Below are 23,849 nucleotides of genomic sequence, written 5' to 3'. Positions count from 1 at the left end.
GAACGTCATTCAGACCGAATATCAAAAAATCAATTTACACATATATTCTACACTATGTCTTGATATAATTGATGTAAAAAAAAAACGATTCCGCGGGTCCGACACACGGGATGACCTCCTTAAGCGATTAGGCCACTGTAACAGACTAATAAATAGCATATTTTCAATAAAGAACCTTAAATGCATATCACATAGAAAATGACGGCTTCACAGCTTTTCGTTTCTTTTAATTCAAATTCTTGAATCAGTGGAGGGTAGTCTATTCCAGCTCGCAATTTTGTTTTGCTGCGTCGGATAGAGAAACAAAGTTCCCGGCTAGGCTCGACGCACACACGAGTTTTGGGTTTCATGCCCGCTTCCCCAGAAGCAAGTGTTTCTAAGCCTAAATTTTCCTTCCCACATTGTAGAGTAGAGTTTCCTGTCCTACCCTCGGTAGTATACCACAAGAGCTGGTCGTTTCTTGTGTTTGTCTTTGATACTTAGTGTCTCGTAGGTGATTGCCTCCCAGAATTCTTTGGATCTATGGACCTTTGCGGTTATATGTTGAAGGTTAGTGCTATCTGAGCTTCTGAGGAGTGTCCTTCCCTACCTTTATGTGGAACGAATATCCCCTTCGTCGGGATGAAGTGACGGGTGAGATGAATCTTTGCTTTACGGAGGTAGTCGGTTGACTGCTGCGCCACTCCGTTGTCAAAGATTCATCCTTACTTTGTTCTCTGATATCAAACGAAGAGAATTGATTTTTCGCGACTCCTTTGGTTTGATTTTATTTACCTAATACTCTGTCTAGGAAATGTTGACCCCACATTGGGCGCCATTAGTAATGACTTAAGTAGATTGGCGAATAAAAATCCACGTCTACCGTAAAGGTCTGACAGGTACATCAGTCATTAGAATGAAGCGTGATCAGTTACCACTTTGATAGTTGCGCTTTGAATGTATGCTCTAAATTTGCGCACTGCCTCCATCGCTGCCAAATATTCCTGTTCAGTGACAATGTAGTTACGCTTCGCTGACTGCACCGTTGGCGGGCATGCTTCAGAAGAAGCGTCAGTTTTGCTGGACCGAGGTAGCGGTGGAACCAGGGTGCAAATTCAGAACGTAAATTCAAGACCCTCGAATGTTGGGTGATAACTGACCACGCTTCGCTCACATGGCTGATGAACCAGTCAGACCTTGACGGTTGAAACTTCAAGGATTCTTATTGATCATCAAGCACAGAAAGGGCTCATAACATCTGTTTCCGGATTCTCTATCTCGCATGTATTCATCAGCGGTGGTGGATGCTGTGCTGTGCTCGTTCGTTAACCCTCATAGACTTGCCCATATTATATATTATTGGACGCAATGCAATAGAGTGTGGTTGTTGTTTTCGCTAGACGATGTCGATTTTGAAGTTCATGACCGCCATTGGCCAAATCAGGAACTAGCGGAGTAGTAGAGAGGCAGAGGAAGGGCTGGTGCAGTGTGAGTCGATAGTAATGATTCTGATTCGCATTGTTTTCAAGTTGTGGCATGTATTTTCTCCAAAGGTTACAAATATGCCGAAAAATAGCAGCGAAAGCAATTCCGGACCGGAAGACAGGAATCTGCAATCGAGGAATCCGAAACCAATAAGTAATCCAAAGAAGGGAGACAACGAAGAAGTAGTGAATTTCTTGCTTCGATCCCATAATTGGATTGGGTGCATTGATTATTTTATGATTTCAGTAGTTCCTTGTAGAGAGAGTTCTCCAGAGTGGGGGGTCTGTATTCTATCGAAAAATTTTTGGCGATCAGTAGTTATATTTTTCTGTATTTATAATTTCCTTTTCTATTTTGCTGGCACTATTTTTATTTTATTATTTTTCTCATATTCTTCTTCTATTACTTTATTTATGATTTAAAGTTTGAGTATTTATTTTTTTCGGAATTGTTATTCTGTTTTCTGTCCTGTTGTACTTACTGGGTTACAGTTTAAGAATTAATTATAAAGAAATGAATTCGAGTTTTTCTTAATTTGAAGACCCCTCTCCCCCTTCTTTCCTTCCGCGAAACTTTCTTTAGAAAGGGGCATCCTCAAATAGAATGGAATGAACGTGCCAAGAGAGGGTGGACACATCTAAGGCTGCGCCTCACAATATACAGTGACTCCCGAAATTGCTCACGCTAGTATTAGTTACGCTTTTTATTTAATATTGTAGCTTCAGTGTTTGAACTTCCATTATCAACACATTCCTCAGTTAAGCCGGAACTAATGGTGTATTAATTTGGGATTGTCTGACACGTGATCAATTTTGTGAGTTGCCCCCATGGATGCGTGCGGTCGAGCAGTTACTTCTTTTCTATCTTTCTGTTTTAGCTAGCATGTTAGTCATTCGTTAGGCTCGTGCGAATCTCCCTCTGTTTATTTTTTAAGATCCGGTGCAGACCTACGCATCAGAAAAAAAATGTAAATTTTTCCACAATGACATGTACCGGATCGAATTGCTCAAAGAAACTCCCCCCCCCCCTAATTCCCGAACCTAGCTAGCATAGAGGAATGCAAGCACGTGTTGACGGAGCACTTCCGTGGAGCTTTAATATTTGCTGGCGGACTTTCACGGTAAATTTCACCATCTTTTTAGGTCTTTGTGATAACTCTCCCCACTTGGTCGTCTCTGGTCTCTCCAGTCTTTTGATCATCGCCCGATCACATGTGGTCATGCGAGCCTTTTACCCACTCGTCCCTACACCGCTGGTGGGCTGCCAAAGAGCTCCTTAGTCGGTGAGGATTTTTGAGCACCATTTTTATCGCTTTTTTGACGTTTTCGTCGGTGTGTAATGTGGATGAGTGCTCGGGACGAGGCAAGTCCTCTTTCATTTTTAAAGTCTATACACCACTCTTGTGTTCGAGTTTTCGACCGAGAAGACTGCCTTGCCTATTCAACAAAAGAAGAAGATTGATTTTCCAAAAATTTCTAGAGTAGCCTAACCCCTTAATTTGTTTCTGTGTTTTCAGTTCTGGTAAAAGTAATAACTTTCGTGGATTTGTAGTTTTTTTTCAACATTTCGTTTTTCTGATTTCGGAATTAAAAAATGTTTTTTTATAAATAAGGGGCAAATGGGATGCGTTTACTTTTCGCAAATACCGATATTTCGGGAACCAGATTCTCCATTCTTCAGTGCATTTACTACCTTTTTTGGATGTAGAAAACTTTACTATTTAAAATTTATTAACAGTACGATGAGTCAGAATCAAGGAATTGAAAACCAACCCAAATCAAATAAACATCATTTACATTCGAATTCCACTTTTTATGCAAATAACGAGCGACTAACCTGAGAAGACCCAGATATGCGGAGAATTATTTCAGATGCATGACTGCAAGTTATCTCAATCTTAACCTTTCCATTTCCATTCATCAAGTTGAATACCATTCACGGCAATATCTTCAGATACCTTTGCATTCGCCATGCCCTTCACATTTCCATCAGACCATATCCATCCATTGACCGTTTAACACAATTTCGTTAATCTTTCAACGATAAATTTTATCTGAATTGTGCATGCACCACCTTTTGCAATTGTTCTCATTCGATCCGGTCAGTATGCAAATTGATTGGATAGTTTTCGGTTATTCAAACAGTTGTAAGGTGGGACTTATCAATAGTTTTATTGTTTCCAATGAATAATTCAGTGGAATTTGCTGGAATTGATACATTTTGTTGAGTTTAGTTTGTATTTTGTGAAGTTTAACATTTAGATGCTCAGCGTAAATGTTCATAGAAGATGCAAATGTAGATTTTTTTATCACTGCTTGGCTTTTTTCTTCTATTGTTATCTGCTTTGCTGGTGTTTTCTTTGTTCATGTATCACTCATTTGTGAAAGGTCAAAGAACTAACAGAAAAAAAACTTATATTGTGGGTACTTATTCATATGCATTTTTTTTACTATCTTTATTCGCTTTGTGTCGAGAACCATGCACTTGTGCGTCTAAATGTGGACACAATCAACAACGTGGAACTCATGTAAATATGCATAAATTATGGTCGTTTTAAATACAGAATTACCCACAGCACCACAACAGCTTTTAAGATTAATTCAGATTTAATATTTTTAAATTATTATAGCGGAGAAGCGGAAAGTTGGATAAACAATTTTCTCGCATAATTAAAGGTATCTGCATATCTCGTTTTAACGTTTTCTTTCTAAGTGTGGTGCCCTGTGAGTAGGATCCATATTAATACTACCTCGTTGTTTAGAGTCATTTAAATACGTTATAAATCCGTAAAAATACTAGGGAATGCATACTGAAGAGAGAGCAAATGGTTTCCGAACCTGTCATTATATCTCTTTAACTTTCCTGATGTTCATTCATTAGTCAGGACTTGGGTCTGCACCCGTGTAAGGTCCAACTGTTCCAAGAGCTCAAAGCGAAGCGTACAAAATCCAACAGATCCAGGGGTTCAAAGCGAATGACCTAAGATAACGTCGTCCGTTCAGTGATTCGCTTCAATTTTGACATTCTTGAATAAATATACACCTGTATAATGTAATGCCTCAAGGAACTGAGACCAAAAAGACCATCCTGAGTGCCTAATGTCAAACAAGAGGGGAGAGCTATCCCAAAAATCTAAAAAGTTGGTGAGATTGACCGTGTAGGTTCGCCCGCAAATACCATAGTGTTCCGCCGACATGTGCTTGCTTGCCTCTTTGCTAGTTAGATCCGGGAATGTGGAGAAGGAGGGCGCGGTCTTTTAAATATTTCAGTCCCTCATGCATCATAGTACAAAATTTCACATGGCATTAGAAGCATGGGTTCGCATCGAAGCCTAAAAATTAAATGAACGTCGAGATGTCGCGCATACCAATCGGAATATAACAGGCAAGCTAAGCGTGGAGTCTTAAAACTTCGTACTCGGGAGTTCACACCCTCAATCAATGATTATCGTGCCTTAGATGTTCAGGAGGCGTTGCCTTTGGAGTTTTCACTTCACCTTGCCTCAACACCTTCAGGCCATTATATTAGAGGATACCCCTTCATTGTTAATGTGGGTTTTGCAAGTTAGAGGGGAAGAGGGGTCCTCAAGTCGAAAACTTAGTTCATTTTCATGTTTCATGAACTCTTAAGGGTTGGGTCGCGAGAAACTTTCTAATGCCGTGATGTGTTTATTTAAAAAATTTGGACTTTGGTTTCCTTTACAAAAATTCTCCTTATACAGAACGTAAAGAGTTTACTTACATAAGATCGCGCACTTTGAAGAGCCGGAATGCCATCAAGGTTTGTTGAATCCTTTTTATTTTCAGAATTCTTAGCTTTGAAGCCACTAATAACGAAACCTGCATGCATACGACGAATATCACCAAGCCGATTGCCAACCTGACGAGTCCCACGATTTTCTCCAATGGTAAATCCAATAAGGATTGGGGGATACTGATTTTTCAGCAAATTATTCGGAAGATTATTATCCATAGTTAAGACATAGGTATTCAAATTTTTTCCGCCGCCGCCAAAATTACAATTATTATCAGAAAGAAATGCGATGTTTGTAAGCTTAAAACCACTTTCAAGACTAAAGTTTATACGGGAAATATATTAGCTAAATTTTCCTAAAAATGGCGTAGAACTTGGTAGTTATCTATTAAAGAAACTGCTCACAAAGAGAACTAGACGAAGTGAAAACAACTCGCGCGAACAACACAATGCAATTCCCAGCAACGACCCAGTTGTCCTTCAAGCTCGCATTTCGCAGCATTCGCAGGCACAATATTTTGCTTTAGCTACAACCGAGCATTGCAAATGCATTTAACAATATGCAACATGATCAAGTCCATGTAAAAGCAATAACAAAAAGGATTAATGATAGTTTCCTAAATATTAACTTAACTCGGAAAAGTTTTCGTTGATGAGGGCAATCTAATCGACCCCAACAATCGAATTTTTAACCATTAAAAGAAAATTATAACATTGCAATTCATGCAAATTATTCAACGCAGTAATCGAGGGATGTTAATCCATAACAATTTAACGTCCTATTCACATGTCCTCAGTGGATTTCGTGAACTGCAGCAGTTAAAGCCCTGAAATACCAACAGTGGATGAACTGGATGTGAGAGCTAGGCAACCCCAAATTGGACTGAATCATAACATAACGGAATTTTCTATCTTTCAAATGAATATGATATATAAATCAGGTAAAGACAGTTTTTATGGTTTGGGTTTGGCGACTCAGGATTAGTTGAGAATCTGGCCTTATTTGTAATGAGTGTAATTTGTGGGGAAAACCGAAATGCCCATCCCAATTGGTTGAGATCAACCACAAGGGCAAAGCCATCCAGAAAATTTTGAAAAGTGGCAAATGTTGATCGTGAAGGTCCGTCAGCATTTACGCGCAATTCCACTGAAGCATACCTTTTCGCCAACATAGTCTTGGTGCGTTGATTCCTGTCAACTAGGGTGATTTTTTTGTGGTCTTCTTCACCAGCTACGCTTGTTAAAAAGGGACCCCACGTTGGGGAATTACGTTCTACCTTTACCGATGACAAATCTATACTGAGCTGCGTACCAGCGCAGATATAAATGAATCGACAGGAACCCCGAATCTAAAAGGGCATCTCTGAACTCTTGGATACCGGCTGGGGGTGTGCCGTTGACGGTGATACCAATTTTAATGGTAAATTTTATTGGACAGGTCAAGCTTTTTGACAAAATTCACGGGAACACGCTATACCACTGGAACGGTAAAAGATAGACTAACCATTCTATGGAAGAATTTTCCTCAAATGAGTGATGCTATTCACCACTAAAAATTCTATCATAATAAACGGGATACCCTACATATAAGGGAGCAAACAACAACTAGTAACCATTCTCGAATCGTTGCTACCTGGGCATAAGCGTCTGCTCTGAACGAAACCAATGCGTAACATAAATTTCAATCTTTTCGTTTTTTTTTTTTCAGACTAAAATTATATATATTAAAAATCTGTTTTGATAAAAAATGTGAAATTACGTGAAGAATTATTTTATATTTTTTTTAAGCGTTTTCACCACTATAATTTTTTTATATGTTTCTTTACAGGTAAGTAAAAATGCAGTTCCATTGCCAAACAGAGTGTTAAACATGTCACAGGTATGTACTCTGAAAGTTTTCAACAAAAAAAGTTTGGAGAATCCAATTCTCTTGTGGTCAACCTACTCTATCGCATTAAGCTGGGAAGTTCTACCCTATGGCGCTTTCTCACTAGATGTGGTTCCCTCTGATTACCACTTGTTTGCATCTAAAGGTCAAGCATTTGCTGAGTAGCGTCTCAGTTCGTATCAATATGTGGAAAAAAATTAAGTAAAATTAATTAAAAAAATACTAATTCACCGAAAGATGGGAAAAACGTGTGATTACCAACGGAGCATACCATTAATACCTCTCTTTTTATCATTGTCCTGATTTGAAGGTGTTTTTATTTTTCGAAAAAAAATCGCACTTCAATTTGGTATTACGATTTTTTACAAAGACAACCTGCAAAGGAAATATCTATCATCGGAGTTTGTATAGCTTGAATTCAATCTCATGTTAAAAAACAGAAAAACGGATTAAAAGTTCGCCAATGAGGGATTTACGAAACCCTCTACGTACTGTACAGTCAGCTGAAACATTCAATAGCCCCAATACCTAACCTAACGTTTCAAATGTCCACTATCCGCTCGTTTCAAACAATCCGAATTGGAAACTAAAATACAAACAATTCAATTAATCGAAAACAAATGTTTGTGAATTGGATTTAATTTAGCAAAGAAAACAAATAGATATAACAAAATCCATTTATCTGTATATATATATGTATGTGAGGACATATACTCGAAACAGCAAGTTTGAGGGCGTTAACCCAGAAACTACTTCACTACAATATTGTCCGAGTAATGACAAACGAGTGGAATCCATCAGACACAAATTTAAAAGGACGAAATCAATATCTATTGTGACCAACGACAGAGTAAGGGAAGAATACCTACTTGTGAATGCTTGACCGCTGTATATTCAATGGAGAGAGATGAGCATATATTTCGATCTGAATTCAAATTCTGTTCAAGTGCAGATTGCATGGGAAGTTGGTGAATCCAATTTATATATTAATAAACCGATTATTGAACTACGACATGCAGATTTTGTAGACATAATAAATTTAGGATTTATCAAATTCTCCTCGGTATTATTTACCTTGCAAAAATTAATATATTTTCGCCAGGTTTTTGTCCAAATACCAAAGAATTCTTGCTACATATATATTCAGAAGTAGAATACCTTCTGAATCTTCAACAAAAATTTAGAACCTTAAAGTTATTTCGATTGCCAGAAGCCAGAAACATATCACACCTAGTGAAACCCTCGCTGTACTATGTAATTTCTGGACTGGAAAAAATTGTTGGACCATTATTTCGAGAGTAGTGCATAATTGGCATAGTTGCAATGCCTTTGTATGGACCTCGTTCTTTCATTCAATATGATCCTTATGTAAGAAAAATTAGACGCCCTCCCCTTACGTTTTTAATAAGTTGAACTTACATTCGCTGAAATTGTCGGGAAAGTAGTTCACATTAACCAATATGTCTCAGCGACGTTAACTCAAAAATGGCAAAGAAGGAAAAGCGAATTTTGGGTGGCACTCGAGCGTGATTAAGCCCTTGGGCCGATGTTAAGTGCATCTTCTTACCAGTTGATAGCAGGCGTTGCTTCACTTCTGCTCTGTGAACATCCTGATCGAAAGTGGTTGGCATATATGTGAAGTGAGTCCGTGCATGATGAGTTGGGGGCTTTCCCTAAGTTCAAGATCAAGAAAAGTGGTAGATATTCTCCCTCCAATTGAGACCTAAGACTCACTTAATCCATATAAAACCTAAAGTAGACGTGTCATTTGTAGAAAATGTATACGCCTATTTTCTTAACAAATCAAAAACCCGATACAACTGCGGTTCAAACAACTTTTCTTTGTTTTATGTTTCCTTTTTTATCTAATGATTTTCCTCTGGGGAGCTATCTATAGTTCCCAGTGGATTGTTCGCAATTGTATGGAGGAAAAAAGTCATTGCGCATGTTCGACCTGCTTCGGTAAATGCTCGAGAAAAATTTTGCGCATTAAGTCTGAAGGTGCCGTGTTGTATGTGATGCATTGCATTGGTGTGAATCCACGTGGTTGCAAGCATGTGGCCTTGCACAGCTGTTTATGGCTTGCCACATGGAATAGGGAAACATACTCAAAAAAACCATTTTGACACATCAATGTAAGAATCACAAAGGCCACGAGCCAGTTACCTCGTCTCTATCGCACGAATAGGCAATGATATTCTGTGCCACTAGACACTTGATATACTCCCCCTGTATTTAATTTTCTTGATCTTTTGGTTAAATTCCCTTGCAAGGTATACACTCGTAGATGCCCTTAGCAATATTTGGCTAGACTTCAAGCCCTTAGAAAAATGGTTAGAGATAACACGGCAAGCATCTTATAGATCTCAAAAAATGTTGGCATACACGGATCAACGGATTTGCAAAACTGGTAAACTCAATGGTGAAGGGGTGGGTTTGTCTGTTTCATCGAAAATTTTCGGTGTATCCCTGAAAGCTGCTCTGCACAGACAAAGCACAGATCCATCCCCTCATCCATCAACCAATTTCTGCTTCCAATGTCTCTGACCAAAAGCCACAAAAAATATACTATAGCTGCATCTCTTGGTAGAAGCACTACACTAGAGTCTCCTGGAAGAAACTCCGGCAAAAATAAAATTAATATGAATCATAAGGGTCGTCTTGTCACTGATATCCAGACAACTAATCACCGAGGATGATCGCATCATTATTAACAACGGTCTGCCGTAAGGCTGTTTGCTAAGCCCGCTACTTTTTCGTCTATACGCAACGTCTTTGTATTCTGAAGAAAGTGAATCTTCTCCACCGTTTTAATTGGAAACACAAAGAGGGAAGCTTAGGATTTGATAAAACGAAATACCGGTAAACCCAGGAAAGCCTAAACAGTTTGCAAAGGAACATTTTGGGTTTTTGAAGCTATAGGTAAATGACATTCGTTTGGTGAATAAAAATTCCATCATCTTCTTCGGTAGGGTGGATCATGTCCTCACTCACCATCATAGACCATGTTTCACATCATGACTAAATATAAAGAGCGCAGCCAAAATTCTGCCTTTTTTGTTTAGTTTGAGCTGTTACATACACACTATGGAAGCCGTCAGAGTATGGAGAGAAACCATCCGTCCCATTTTATAATCCTTGGTTTAGTGAAGGAACCTCGGGTTCAAGAAAATGCTCATCAGGTACAAAGCGTAAAGCCGTCTCACTTTCACATCTATTTAAACTAACCCTCAAGCCAACAGTGATCTATCTATAGTGTATCTTATAATAAGCATGACTCGCATTTTAACTGAATGAAGGCGCAAACATTTTCACACATTTACTTCAATTTTAACTCAATCGAGCTTCTTGAAGAGACCAACACCAATTGCAACTTCAAAACATATGCAGCCAAGGTCTATGCTTCGAGAGCTGACTGATTGAGAGACAAAAGCTACCTGAGAGTTGCCCTTAGCACATCGGTATTCCTTAGCATTGCAGGCTGTACGGTCTTCTCCGAGTGGAGGGATCTCTACTTCCGGGCAAGAGTGAGAGATATTTCCTTGTTATCTGCTGAACTTATGTATATAAGCAGACGGGCTTCCGAAAAGAATAAAAAAGAAAATGATGGAAACGCTGTAACCTGTTTAGGCAACTTAATGCACGAAGAAAGAAGAGCAAAAGAAGAGTACGCCTACAGCAGGGCCTACATGGTAGCCGAAATTGCTCATAACTGAAACCACAGAGATGATTCAATATTAGCTGTGCAAGGAATGGGTGAGAAGTATGAAAAGACTTGCTCAAGAAGGGAAAGTTCTTCGCAGGAGTTTATTCAAACATTCCAGGCAGGGCACCGTTCTTTACTTCTGTGATCAAATCATTCGAAGCCACTTTCAACTTTTCAGAGGCCTAATTCACATAACAACTCGTATAGCAAACTTCAAGGAAACGGAGCTCAGTAAGCAAAAAATATCAAGAATCCCAGGATAAAGTCTTAAAAGCAAGACAATGCCATGGAGCTTAAGTATAAAGCCAACATTTCGTAACCACTGGGGTTATATGATAATTATTTACCATCGGTTCCCTTGGGAGTCATCGTGTTAGCTTACCTGGGGCGCCGGAGAAGAGAACATACACAACATTCTCTTCTATGAGGTCGGTACCACAATAAGTTTGGCATTAGCCAATTAGGACAGAATGAAGCCAAACTGATCGTGTAATGCCATCATATTTTTTTAAACTTTAATCAAACTTAGATCGATTTCAATGTGATCGCAAATAGATCATGTAATTGACTCTAATAACATCGAAGAAGAACGCATCTTAAGCGTGGTTTTGGGATTTGAAAACTTGGTATGTTTTCTACCATACAATAAAATAAAAAAAAATAAAGTACAATGCTAAGTTGAAATTTTACTTATTTTTAATTCACAAAAAACATTTATATACCTGAAATGATAGTTCCTCGGACTAGAGCTCCTCCTCCTTACATTTGTTGAAGAAAAAATCTGCAAGTGAAATAAAATTCGGAATTAGTGCTAAAGGAATTACTTCTTAAAAGGATTAATATGAAGTGTCATTATATTGGCGACGAACTCAAAACAGTTTACGAGAAAAAAGCATTTAATTAGCGATAAAATAAATCTTTTACTCTGTGATATAATGTATTCACAAAAAAACTCTTAACTTTAAGCGAGTCTGCTTATAAAAAAAACAAATCTTTGCACAAGGTTCAAAATGTTACAACGAGAGGCCAGAATACTAGCCGATGGTAACTTCGATGACCTATGTTGAGGTCACAAGGGACAGATCCAAGACCCTATGATGTCATCCGCACGATGCTACTAGTTATGTAAATCAATGATAATATGGGTACTTAATACATATGAAGAAAGGACACTATCGAGAGTGCTCAACACATCAAGAGAATGCATTCCCGCGAATGTTCATCACTAAGAAGTGAATGTGCAAGAGTGTACAATATATTTAGAAAGTACACTAGCGAGAGTACTTAACAAATTAAGGAAATGCGCTATCGTGAGTACTTAACTAATTAAGAAAATGCACTATCGAGAGTGTTTCAAGTTTAATTTCAAGACATTATTTAATAGAATTCGATTCATACGAAAAATTTTTTACCGAATTTCTGTCACATTAAAAAGTCAGCCGAAGAAATACTCAATAAACGTACATTAGCGTTTTCTTCTCGCACCAGCGAAAGTTCTCAAATTTTAACAGCAACTGCACTAGTGAGAGTGCTCAAACTTAAGCAAAAAATTCATTAGAGAAAGTAAAAAATGCAGTAGCTAGAAGCGAGCACCTTTACTTTAGAATAATATAATATAAAAACATTATTGAATTTACTACTAACACCCTTTTGGAAACTGCACTACCAAGAGTGCGCAATATTTAAAGTATAATCCTTAATTTCAATTTGCACAAAATCTTTTTGATGCAACCTGAACCCAATCTTGTTTCTTCAATTCAAAAGACGACGTAGTTAGCTTTTTTCCGCTTAAGGAGGGAAACCACATTAGAAGATCAGTGCTAACAAGTCTAATGAAGGGAACAAGTGGTTCCCGAAACATCGGTATTTGCAAAAATAGAAATATCAACACTAGCGAATAAGAAAAAACAAGTTTTATTATTTCAAATAATTAACCGCTGGAAACACCGCATAATTACCCTCAGATAAAAAAGTTATTCGACATTATTCCGATGAAGGTCGTAACTAGAGTTCCCTAACTACGAGAGGTGTAACGGCTCCAATTTTTATCTCAAACCAAAGAGCGTTCAACTTTACATAACTGACTTAATTTTTAAGAATAAGAACCTCAATGCGGGTAAAAATAATTCAAATCAAAAATTTAGTAACTGTTGAAAAAATTTATCAATTTTCACCACTTTTTTAAAAAATAATGCAAAAAGGCACCTTTACAAATATAATATCATCCCAAATATATTCATGGTATTTCTTCGGTTGTGTGTGGCGTTTTTTTCGGGTTTTTGCCTTGCAAAGAAAAACTCACTGAGCAAGAGGACAACCGGTATATGAAGAATAAAGAACTGACTATTCGGCATTAAAAAATAGAATTTGTCTTTTTTTTCATTCTTGATAATTTTATAATGAACCATACTTCCAAATTTCATAATGATCGGTTCATTACTTGAATTTTTACCAATCTGGAAAACGTCATTTTGAGAAAACAGCCTTAAAAAAAAGTTGTTTGAAAAATGACTTTTCGGATGTGAAGACATTTTTCAGTCTTAATTATAAAGTAAATGCAATTACAACAAATAACAAGTCAGGATACCGGAAGTTGGGCGCTTCGGGTACACAGGTTTTGTGTTCATCTTATGTGAGAAACTCGCTATGCACGACTTTCCATTCGTACATAGCTAAGAATTCAAAATAATCCGTCATATTTTGCCCAACCCCAAGATACACGTATGTACAGTGAGTCCTTGAGGGTTTAACGTGAGCACTTGTCTGGACGATTTAATCCCACGGTCTTCTTAAGGCACGGATTGATTTTGTGACCACAATCAGAGCCCCGCTGAGACAAGCAACAACGGTATCAGTCTATACCAAGTGCATGGCTTAGCATTCATACTGGTGAATGCAAGACCTACCTAAATTTCTACCGAGCTAAGGAGTACGGAACCCGTGTTGAAACACAACACCACGCCGAGCCCCGAAGGTCTCTTCCTGCTTGAGAATAACCAACCATCCCCATGAAGTTCCCACTAGGGAGCCAACCGTAAATAACCGAGCAGTACTCACATACAACGGGAGTTCACCCGAGGTATGAGAGTCCAGGGGTTATTTCGGCTCCCATGGTACCAGTATACCCTTGGTGAGGTTTCGTGACCAATTTGCCACATCAGATGAGTCCCCGTGCAGACTCGGGTCTTATCGCCCTGACTAGGCCTTTGGAGCATTCACCTACTATCACGGCCGGCAAGCCAAAGTGAGTACAGCGTCACCTGGTGCCACTGCTATGGAGGTTCTCCTCGGCCACTTAGTTTTGGTTTGGCTGACAGGGTTGCCGCCCCGTCTTCCTCACCGCCACCTCTAAGCACCACACGTATGTACATACAAATCAACGACATAAATACTGTGTTCACCCTAAATAAACAAACATTGTCTATTACCGCATGATGATGCATGCATATCTATGTGCGCATCTAAACTGATGTAAAGCATCTTCATGCATTTTCCCTTTACTCCGTGCACAAGAGCATACATATGTCTGCTAGGTACATAAATTAAAAACCACTTGTAACCAGAACACACATGTTTATTATATTGGTTACTACCCGCAAGCTTTATCAGCATATACAAATACGTACACATGCCAACCTGGAGTAATTGACACTGAAATGGGAATAACTAAAAAAAATTTTGATCTAAGTTCACTTTATATGATGGTGACGTCATACATGTTTTGGGTGCCACCACTTTACCTGAAATGCGAAATTTCACCTTCTATAACTTTGTTAATAATAGTCGTTTTGCCTTCAAACTTTTTATTATTGTCTATACTAACGTCAAATTTTGTACTCGTGGGGACTTTCCGGTAAATTTCCAAAACATCGTAATATACCATTATTAACTTTATTTGTGCAGATATCGGAATCAGATGTATTTTGAGGCCTAGATTTCATATAGTTTCTTTATTGTGATTTTTTTTTCAGATTTTTCGGTTGGGGAGGTTCTGAGAGCGAAACCTGTTTCACTTTTTGGGGCATACATTGTCTGCCCTGTCTCCCCTACGTTGCACCCAATATCAGAAAAGAGACCAGTTTCGAAAAGTACTAATTGACCCCTTTCATTTGAAACTCCACATGACCATGTCGTATGAAAAGAAAATTTACATCCCCCTTTCGCATGTATGGGCGTCCTTAACATTCAACACAAAATGGCGCCACTCGCTGCATGTAAAGGGACACACTGACCACATGATCAACCCGAATTTCGTAACCATCGTTTCAGCCGTTTCCGAGTAAATCGGGTGTGACAGGCAGACAGACAGACATTAATAAGGTTTTAACCTTAAAAATACACTTCAAGAAAGAACTGACGCCAAGTATTTATAAATGCGTTATTGACATAGCGCTGCAAGATTACATAAGGCGTTGAGCCTGAGCTCCGATAATCACTCGCTTCTTTGCTCATAAAATCTAAAGGAATACTAATTTCGTTTTTAAACTTTTGCAGCACATTCTGAGATAGTTCAATAGGTTATCCATGCAATAAAAATTCGATTCTGAAAACCACCTAATGAGGTTTCTCTCCTTAAGATCTCAATTGAACATCAACGACTTCTTCCTAAAAGATATGTGTGTCCAAAAGATCTAAGATGCGTAATGTCTAGCAACAAATTTACTAATTAGTAGTAAAGAGAAAAGGTGGGTACTGATTATTACTTGGCAGACGTTAGAGTAGAAGGAAATGAGTTCCAGAATAAAGAGAAAGATAACTTCTGAGATTGAATGTTTGAGCTGCTCAAAGTATCTCGAAGGATCTAAAGGTTCAAGAAAGGTCGTACATCAACCATAGTTGATGTTTCGATCTGAATGCCCAACAGTTTTGACTGACGATGACCATTGGCCTAACCGAATAACCTACTTACGAGTCATTATCTAACCATCCTGGATATGGCAAAGGAATATAACATTTTGTTTGGCTCAGAATATCTAATAAAAACGCTACACATGTATTGAGTAATGGGAAATTTGTTCCAAGGTAGTTACCGAGGGTGGAGGCGATTTATGAATTCTTAGAATGTGAAATGACAATGAAAACTTCTTGAAATTACTGGCGGCTGAAACATTGGTGTATGAGTACAACATGGAAATAAAGCCCAAATTATCACAATGAATCGAAAAAAGCTGACGAAGTGAAATTACTAAGGTTATACCGACGGTTTTTTTGCTTGAAATTGTTGTCTACCATGAATTTCTTCCTGGAGGTGTGACTATCAACTGTCTGCGTTACGTTGAAAGTATGAGACATTTGCTCAAAGTCATTAGAAAGGCTAGAGATGTGAGCAATCGTTGAGTGGGTGCTGCAGCATGACAGCATCCTTCTTCGCTCCTCATTCGCGGCTTTTACACGAGACATGCGTTGATAGTCGTTTCCATCTCCCTTATTAATGAAATTTGGCCCATCAGACTTCTTTCTACTATAATCCTAAAAAGGAGAACGCTCCTGAAAGGAGGAAGGTTTGACCATGGCGATAAAGAATTGCTGGAAGAGCTGAAGAAAATTTCGGAAAAAACCCCTACGCCTTCCTCTCTTGGAAGCGGCGTTGAGGAAAATTAGAGCCCTCTTTAAAGCAGATGAAGTTTTATAATTTTTAATTATTAAAAAAAAATTAGAAAAAGAAAATCTCGTAACTTTTTGATAAGACCCCGCAGAGAAATCTAAGATATTTACAACTGGCATAACTTGCATAACAAGCAATGCTAAATGGTGTCTTATTAATCGATTTCAACCCCCGTTGCAAATCTCTGTTTCTTCCTCCTGAGGCAATTGATCAAGAATTTCTCGCTTCTTTATGATTTCTGCATAGTTTTGAAAATATGTATAAGCATACGATATTTCTACTGAGAACAGAACTTAAGCAAATATTTCATAAATTGGATCTTGTCTGCCTTGTTAAACTTAGACAAATTCACATTTGTGATTATGAGTCCAATGCGAGTAATGCAGTAAGCTGATTTGATAAAAGCTCCCAAAGGTATGTTGAGATACATATGTACCGCATTCATACCTCCTGGAATGTAAATACAAATCAGAATCAAACTTACGCTTGACTTGATACGTTCTCTAATTAATCTAACTAATTGAGAACATTGCGCTACAAATATCCAATCGAGACTCCCCTTACATTGCAGGCGTCTGTTAGTACATTCTGTGGGCCCGGATTTTGGAAAAGCTAATTCAAAATTAATAATTTCAATACTACTACCAACTTAAATATTGAATATGTTTGTGCCTGCATCCGCAGATTTATTACCTAAAGATGGTACAAATAGTTGCAGCCGCAAAGCCAGGGATTCCATGGCTCCTGAAAATTTCAATAATAAATGTCTGTAAATTGATTCAATACCCCCATTTGTAAGTGAATATTGGAATATATCCGGGGCAATATTATTCTGTAGCAAAAGCATAACAGATTTACTTCTCGCACAAGTGAAATGTCCCCACACTTGTAAACATGAAATACTGTTTTGTTTGCAAAACGACGACAATTTCCTCCACCACCCCACACGAGACTGACACACGAGTTCAATGTTATCTGGTCTATTGTGCTTCCTATATGCACATATCAGGGTGTCCCATATTACTCAACCTCCATTCCATCCAGGGGATCGTAAATTTCCATTTGAGCGTGAAGATTTATGTATATTTTGTCACTGAAACTCAGTCGGGATATTCATAGAATTCGCCTTCATTGTCCGCTTAACTCTTGTTTTCCAGTAGCATAATGCATAAAATATACATAGAATTTCCAACAATGGACAGTATTTCATACCCACAGTTTCAGCAAGCCCAGTGAGTGTAGGCATTCTGTAAATTGTTAATAGTATACCCATAATTCTGAATATTGACACGGTCCAATATTCGGCTGGCGACATAATACATTCTGGAGATATGTGTAGTCAGGCATAATGGGCTATCGATAATTCGCACAACAAATAATCATAATTTTAAAATCCATGATTTATGGCTTGACCTCTCCTATAGGGGCATTTATTTACTTAGGGGTGGTATATTGGTCAGTTAAAGTTATGTCGGGTTTTTGGTGAAAGTTTTAAATGAAGGGAAAATGAAAATGGGAAAGTTTTAAGTGAATGTGCCTGAAAATTGATGTTAACTTCCTGTGGGAAGGGCTTGTTAACCTTAAGCCACTTAGTAATTGCCTCGTATTGACCGCACCCAAAAAGATGGCAGAAATTAACCGTGTATGTCAGTGAGTTCCTGCGGGCATCGTTAACATGAGTGGCAGGCGAAATGCACTTGTTCGCCTCTTTTGTAATTATTCGGAAAAACGAATGGATCCTTGCTATTTATGGCCTTTATCATTACTTGTCGGAAACATGCAGCGATGTACGTCAAAACAAATTTCCTAGTTTCAAAAACAATGAACAACCCAGGTACGAATTTCTGGACAATCAAATAGTTGTTGAAGTTATAATATTTGTCCCTCTTCCTTCCTAGTCATAGCGGCTTTGGGATACCTGATATTTGTGGATCTTTTAATCTATCCCTTCGCACCATCAGGGTATTATGTCGTCGAAGTGATCGTTTTGGATAGTGCGCCCTCCCGAATATTATTACATTTTGATGGCCCTTGCGCCTATAATCATAAACAGTACTCGTATCTTTAATCTCGGTTTTCATAAGAATATTACTTCACAACTTAGGTCCATTAAAAAAATCTTCAGAAACTGACAGGAAGCGTACAATTTCAGCCTTGCGGAAACCACATTCATTATGCGCATTTCAAAACCTGCGATCCTTAATAAAGTCACTGATAACTAAATAAAGAAAAGAATATTTGGCCAGTATTGCTCCCATTTTTGAAAGTGTCGAATTTTATTATTATCTTCATATAGAATTGTGGCGATTATTTTACTTTCCCTGCAAATCAACCCCCCCAACATCTTGCGAGGTATGTATATCCACGTCTTTTTAGACACTTCAGTCCCCGACGTGTCATTTTACAAATCTTAAGGGACCTTCTAATCGATACGTGCGACCGAAGTATTATCTATTAGCAGGAAGCATCTTCTTTTTCTTGAGCCTTTGTCCCGTTCACAAGCGGGGTCGGCTCGTCGTGATCGGTTTCGCCATTTGGCTCTATCGAATGCCTGATCTGGGTGCAATCTCGAGGCTTTCAAATCCCCATCCAGCGTATCAAGCCACCGTTGCTTAGGTCTGCCTTTTGGTCGTTTACCATCGACTTCGATGTTCAGACTAATCTTTGCAAGTGAATTCTCGTTTGCACGAATTGCGTGACCATACCATCGAAGACGCCTCTCTCACAACTTTTCCACGATCGGTGCAACCCCATAACGATCGCGGATATCCTCATTTCGGATGTGATCTAAACGTGTGACGCCACTAGTCCAACGTAGCATCTTCGTCTCCATTACCGCAAGACGCCGTTCATTGTCTTTTATGGTCGGCCAACACTCAGAACCATAGAGAGTGACTGGACGGACGACATTGCGGTAAATTTTAGATTTGAGACGTTCGTTGATACGTCGATCACAAAGGACACCAGTTGTGGAACGCCACTTCATCCAGGTTGCGTTAATGTGTGAAGCAATTTCATAACGCAGCTCTCCATTGGCTGATAGCGTTGACCCGAGGTATTTAAATCGCTCAGTTCTGGGCAGATCACTGCCGCTGACAGTGATTGTGCCTGTTTCATGGGGATCGGTCGTCAAAAATTCAGTTTTGTTTAAATTCAATCTGAGACTGTGTTGCATGAGGCGATCATTCCATTTTTGAACAAGTTGTTCGAGATCATTTTTGCTATCAGATGCTAGGAAAACATCATCTGCATAAAGCAGTGTGTAGGGCGCTGGACGTTGGATATCCCGTGTGACGGTGTCCATAACAAGGACAAAGCGGAGTGGTGAGAGGGCACTTCCTTGATGAACTCCAACAGAGACACGAAGCGGTTTTGATACACCCGCCATACTTCGAACTTTACTTTTCGGAAGCATACGCGAATTAAAACTGGAAAATAATAATATAGAACAGTTGGCCTTCGGACACTTCAACTCCAGCAATCTTTCTTTTTTAAGAAGAACTTTTCAGTGTGGATTAATTTAATCTATCCGTTTTTGCCCTTTTATTCTCCCCTTACTTGCATCGACAAAGAACCTTTCTCGATTTATTTACTCCATTTAAACTGTATCAATCTGTGGAACACTTCTGTTCTTGTTGAGCTTACCCTTGATTTGGCGATAATTGAACATCTTATCCTTGGTTCCACTATGGCATTGCCATCATCCTGGTTTATTCAAAGTCTAGTAAGGTTGGATTAGTTATCGTTTCCGATGCTTGTAAAGTGTTTTTGGAACTTAAACGAGAAAAGGGGACGATATTATCGGTGAAGGGAAAATGATTTTTACCACTGATCTATATTTGGCACTCATTTTAATTGAGTATGCGGATCATGTTTTCTAGTACAGCTTTGGAAGGTTTAGACCAGCGTTTACAAAAAAGTAATCGCCATTAACGATTGATTATTAACGATTAGTCGAAATTACGTGGGAAACAATTAGGTTAATCTTGCTATTTCACAATAATAAAAAGCAATTCCCAAGTTAACTCACTGATTAATAATCAATGTTTAATGATTGCAATTGGCCATGAATAGCTTAAATCGCGATTAATTTTAATCACTATCGAATTCAATCGCGTTTACTCCGACTGACTTCGTCTCAACTGTGGTAATTATGATTAGTTTATTCGACAAATCGTTAACTGATTAGTTAATCCATCAACGGAATCAATCGATTAATACTAATATTTGCATAAAATGATATCTCATTTATGAGCTCAAGTTTTGGTTGAAGTACAAACGGTAAAGGAACTGGATTTCATAGGGGTCTGATTTTATCCTGTCATCATATCGCTCAAAGTTTTCGTCACTATGTAGACTTCGTAATTGTCTATTTTCATGTAGAAAACCGAAGTTTCTTCCAACGATCTTTCTTTCGAACGCGCCTTAAAGTTCAAACTTTTGCTTGCTTATGAGCCAAGCTTCCAAAAAATTCCTATCAAAGTACTAGATAGGGTTTTCCGATGGTTTTCAAAAAATTTCAACTTTTGAAACTGTATTGACAGAACTCGTGAAAGTCAATGAATTCAAGTTCTATCGAAGTTTGAAACGAATAAAGAACACATGGCCAATAGGAATTCAAACGAAAAGTTACGTGCGAAATTTTACTTCAGCGTCAGCGTGTTTCATTTATGAGCTACCGGAGCTTGGCGAAGTTTTGCTGACGAACTCTGACAAGAAATTGTCGCTATGAATCGCCCAATAACCAAAACTTGACCCGATTATCAGAAACGGCAGAAAAATTTTCTTCGACGGCAAGGCGCCATCATATCCAGAGAAATCGCTCCGGGGCACCCTGTAAACACTAAACTATGAAGTGCTAACCTGTACGAATTATTTCTTAGATTTGGTTTAGATCGAAGGGACCTGTTGAGCAAAAGTTTGACAACTCCTCTCCATAGTTTTCTATAGTAGCTTTAGCCATATGGAGAGACAATTTGAATGGTGGCCCAATCTGCTCAAGCAATATCAGCATAGGCCAGTAATAAGCCTTTCATGCCATGAAGGGTGTAAAAAGTGCTGTGGCAGTAAAGGATTCATGAAGGACAGCAGCTCCCTACCCTGAAACTGGGGTTCTCTTTGAAGCCCTCAATGATTTTTTTACCTAGTGCCGGCGGCCTGGCTCTACCTAGGGCTAGAGCTGGGCAATCTTCCTTCTGTCAACAACTTCAGAAAATCCTCTCCGACATTGTACAAATGGTGAACCTTCAGCATCTGAAGTCAGCGGCTATTAAGTAGTGTAGGGACGTCGATTATGCCCACCCAAGAACTGCCAAGAGCAGAGGGCAGTCTCTTTTATGTTCCCATGATATGGAATGGGAATTCAGAGGAAGCCGATTTTGAGCATGTTACCCAAACTGTTCAGCACTGGAGGATATTGCCCCGGAATACAGGCGTCTAACTGTCGGTCAAAATGGCTATGTTATCCTTGGGGTCTGAATCATGTTCAGACGGGCTTTCAGTTTCGCCAGTGCTTCCGCCTGGAATACACTGGGTATTCGTACGAACCATTTGGCAACACCATGTGCATCTGAGAAAACACCCGCACCGACTCCACCTATAATCTTTGATCTGTCGGTGGTGAATAATTTGTCATAATCTCGCAACACATCGATGGTCCTCACCTCTGTCCTGATTAGAAAGTCTATAGCAAATTTCGTCGTCAAGCTCAGCTCGTGTGATGAATGCCTAGGGTTTCCGACCTACTGCGTCTATAATCGTCGCAGCAACCTGATTCATCAAACTATTTTACATATCGTTCTAATATGCCCATTCCATCCGAGATCATATTCCTTCTTTTATCGCGACAGACCGTACAGCGGGGTATATACTACCACTTCCGGTTTACGTTCTGGTAAAACTCTCAGAACAATATAATAATAATAAGGAATCCTTCAATAGCTTTTAGATTTCGTTTAGTGAAATTACTCCCTTAGTGCAATTTGCTTTATATGTGAGTCCAACCTTGGGCAGGCGTCAATGGCTTGTCCTACCTCCTCAAAAGAGGTATATTTTTGGAGACTTTTTCAAGTTTTGTTGCTTTAGGTACTGGAACATACAAGACTACCAGAAGGTCTATCTGCATTTTTGGACGATATCGTATATATTATTGATGGATATCAGCCTCTGTTTGCTTTTATGCTCAGCGGCCATTGCTAGAAAACATTCATTTACACTTGACTTATGACACTAAAAGTTTACCATAAAACTAAACTTGCATGTTGACGGAGAATAATTAAACTCAACTAAAAATTCGGTCGTAATCTTGCATATAAACAATAAACAAACGTAAATATGCATTTCAACAAAAAGTTGCGTTCCCTTTGCAAGCAAGCAGGATGCGTCAATAGGTAAATCATATTCAGTTTCATAATAAATTGGACCCTGAATCTGATTTCAATCGAAATAATACAAAAAGATCATCCATAAAACGCAAAATTTACTTTAATATATAAAACCGTTCAATTTGAATTATCAAAATGTTGAAAATTGATACACGGGACCGAACAAATTCAAATTACATCCCCTACTTTTGTGTTTAAACAGCGGCTGTCACTACACTTACTATGCATGCATGTAAATCACAATGCATGCATAAATAATTGGGATGGTTTTAGCAGACCATTGGATCGTAAATTTCGAATAAAAATATTGAAGAATCTATAATTAAATTAACGCTAAACGGTACACATAAATGAGTACTTCCAAGCCAATCACCAACCAACTGCACATATGTTCAGTCAAACACCAATAATTAATCAAAGTCTGATGAAACGGGAACCTACGCTAGGGTGTGCCACAGTTGAATGCTCGGAAAATTCAAATTTTAATTTATGCCGTGGTTTTTGCGTTCACCCATGTCCATTTGACCAACTGACTACAACGAGCGACTGGATATCGTTTTCTCAAGCGTTACAAATTCCCTTTGTGTACATTGTAGAATGATGGATACTGCATCCATTCGCTAGTCAAATATCTCTAGTTCTCTGGTATATGCACTATGCTGGACGCCCCCATGCATCCATCAAGGTTAGCATTTGTAATTTGGAACTCGTTAGAATCACATCGTGCAACTCAGTGCAGCATCATTCGACCAGCAAACCATCAACCCTCATGCCGGCAGGATTTTTTGGAAAGTTCGAATTAATCACTGCATTCAGAAATTTTAACAATAATTCGTTCAAGTTGTTACTGGTATTCCAGGGCAAATGGCTGGCAGGCAATGCTTTCCGCTAGTCCAGCAATTCGTATCCTTGTGCAGTGGACGGTTGAGCCGGGCGTTTGCTAAATTAATGACAATTGACAGGATGCATACATTTACAAATGTCGGTATTTAGCGCCTGGTTATCAGTGAAATTAAATTTGAATTTATTGCTTTTATTTCAGAGGGTGAA

At 38.7% G+C, this 23,849-nt stretch overlaps 2 protein-coding genes across 3 annotated transcripts in view; one reads left to right on the top strand and one right to left on the bottom strand.

Moving 5' to 3' along the window:
• The window catches only part of LOC119656560 (cation-independent mannose-6-phosphate receptor), a 532,053-nt gene that overhangs the window by 310,255 nt on the left and 197,949 nt on the right, over window positions 1-23,849 (top strand). The gene's annotated exons all lie outside the window — the stretch shown is intronic.
• LOC119656557 (protein toll-like) overlaps window positions 1-23,849 on the bottom strand; it is a 227,154-nt gene that overhangs the window by 70,125 nt on the left and 133,180 nt on the right. For both annotated transcript variants that reach the window (XM_038062936.1, XM_038062935.1), the window contains one exon: window positions 11,534-11,592. The gene's annotated coding sequence lies outside the window, so the exon portion shown is untranslated. The remainder of the gene's footprint in view (window positions 1-11,533; window positions 11,593-23,849) is intronic.

Source organism: Hermetia illucens, chromosome 5 (assembly GCF_905115235.1).
Source record: "Hermetia illucens chromosome 5, iHerIll2.2.curated.20191125, whole genome shotgun sequence".
In the NCBI taxonomy this organism is placed as follows: domain Eukaryota; kingdom Metazoa; phylum Arthropoda; class Insecta; order Diptera; family Stratiomyidae; genus Hermetia; species Hermetia illucens.
This window is presented reverse-complemented; position numbering and strand designations above follow the sequence as displayed.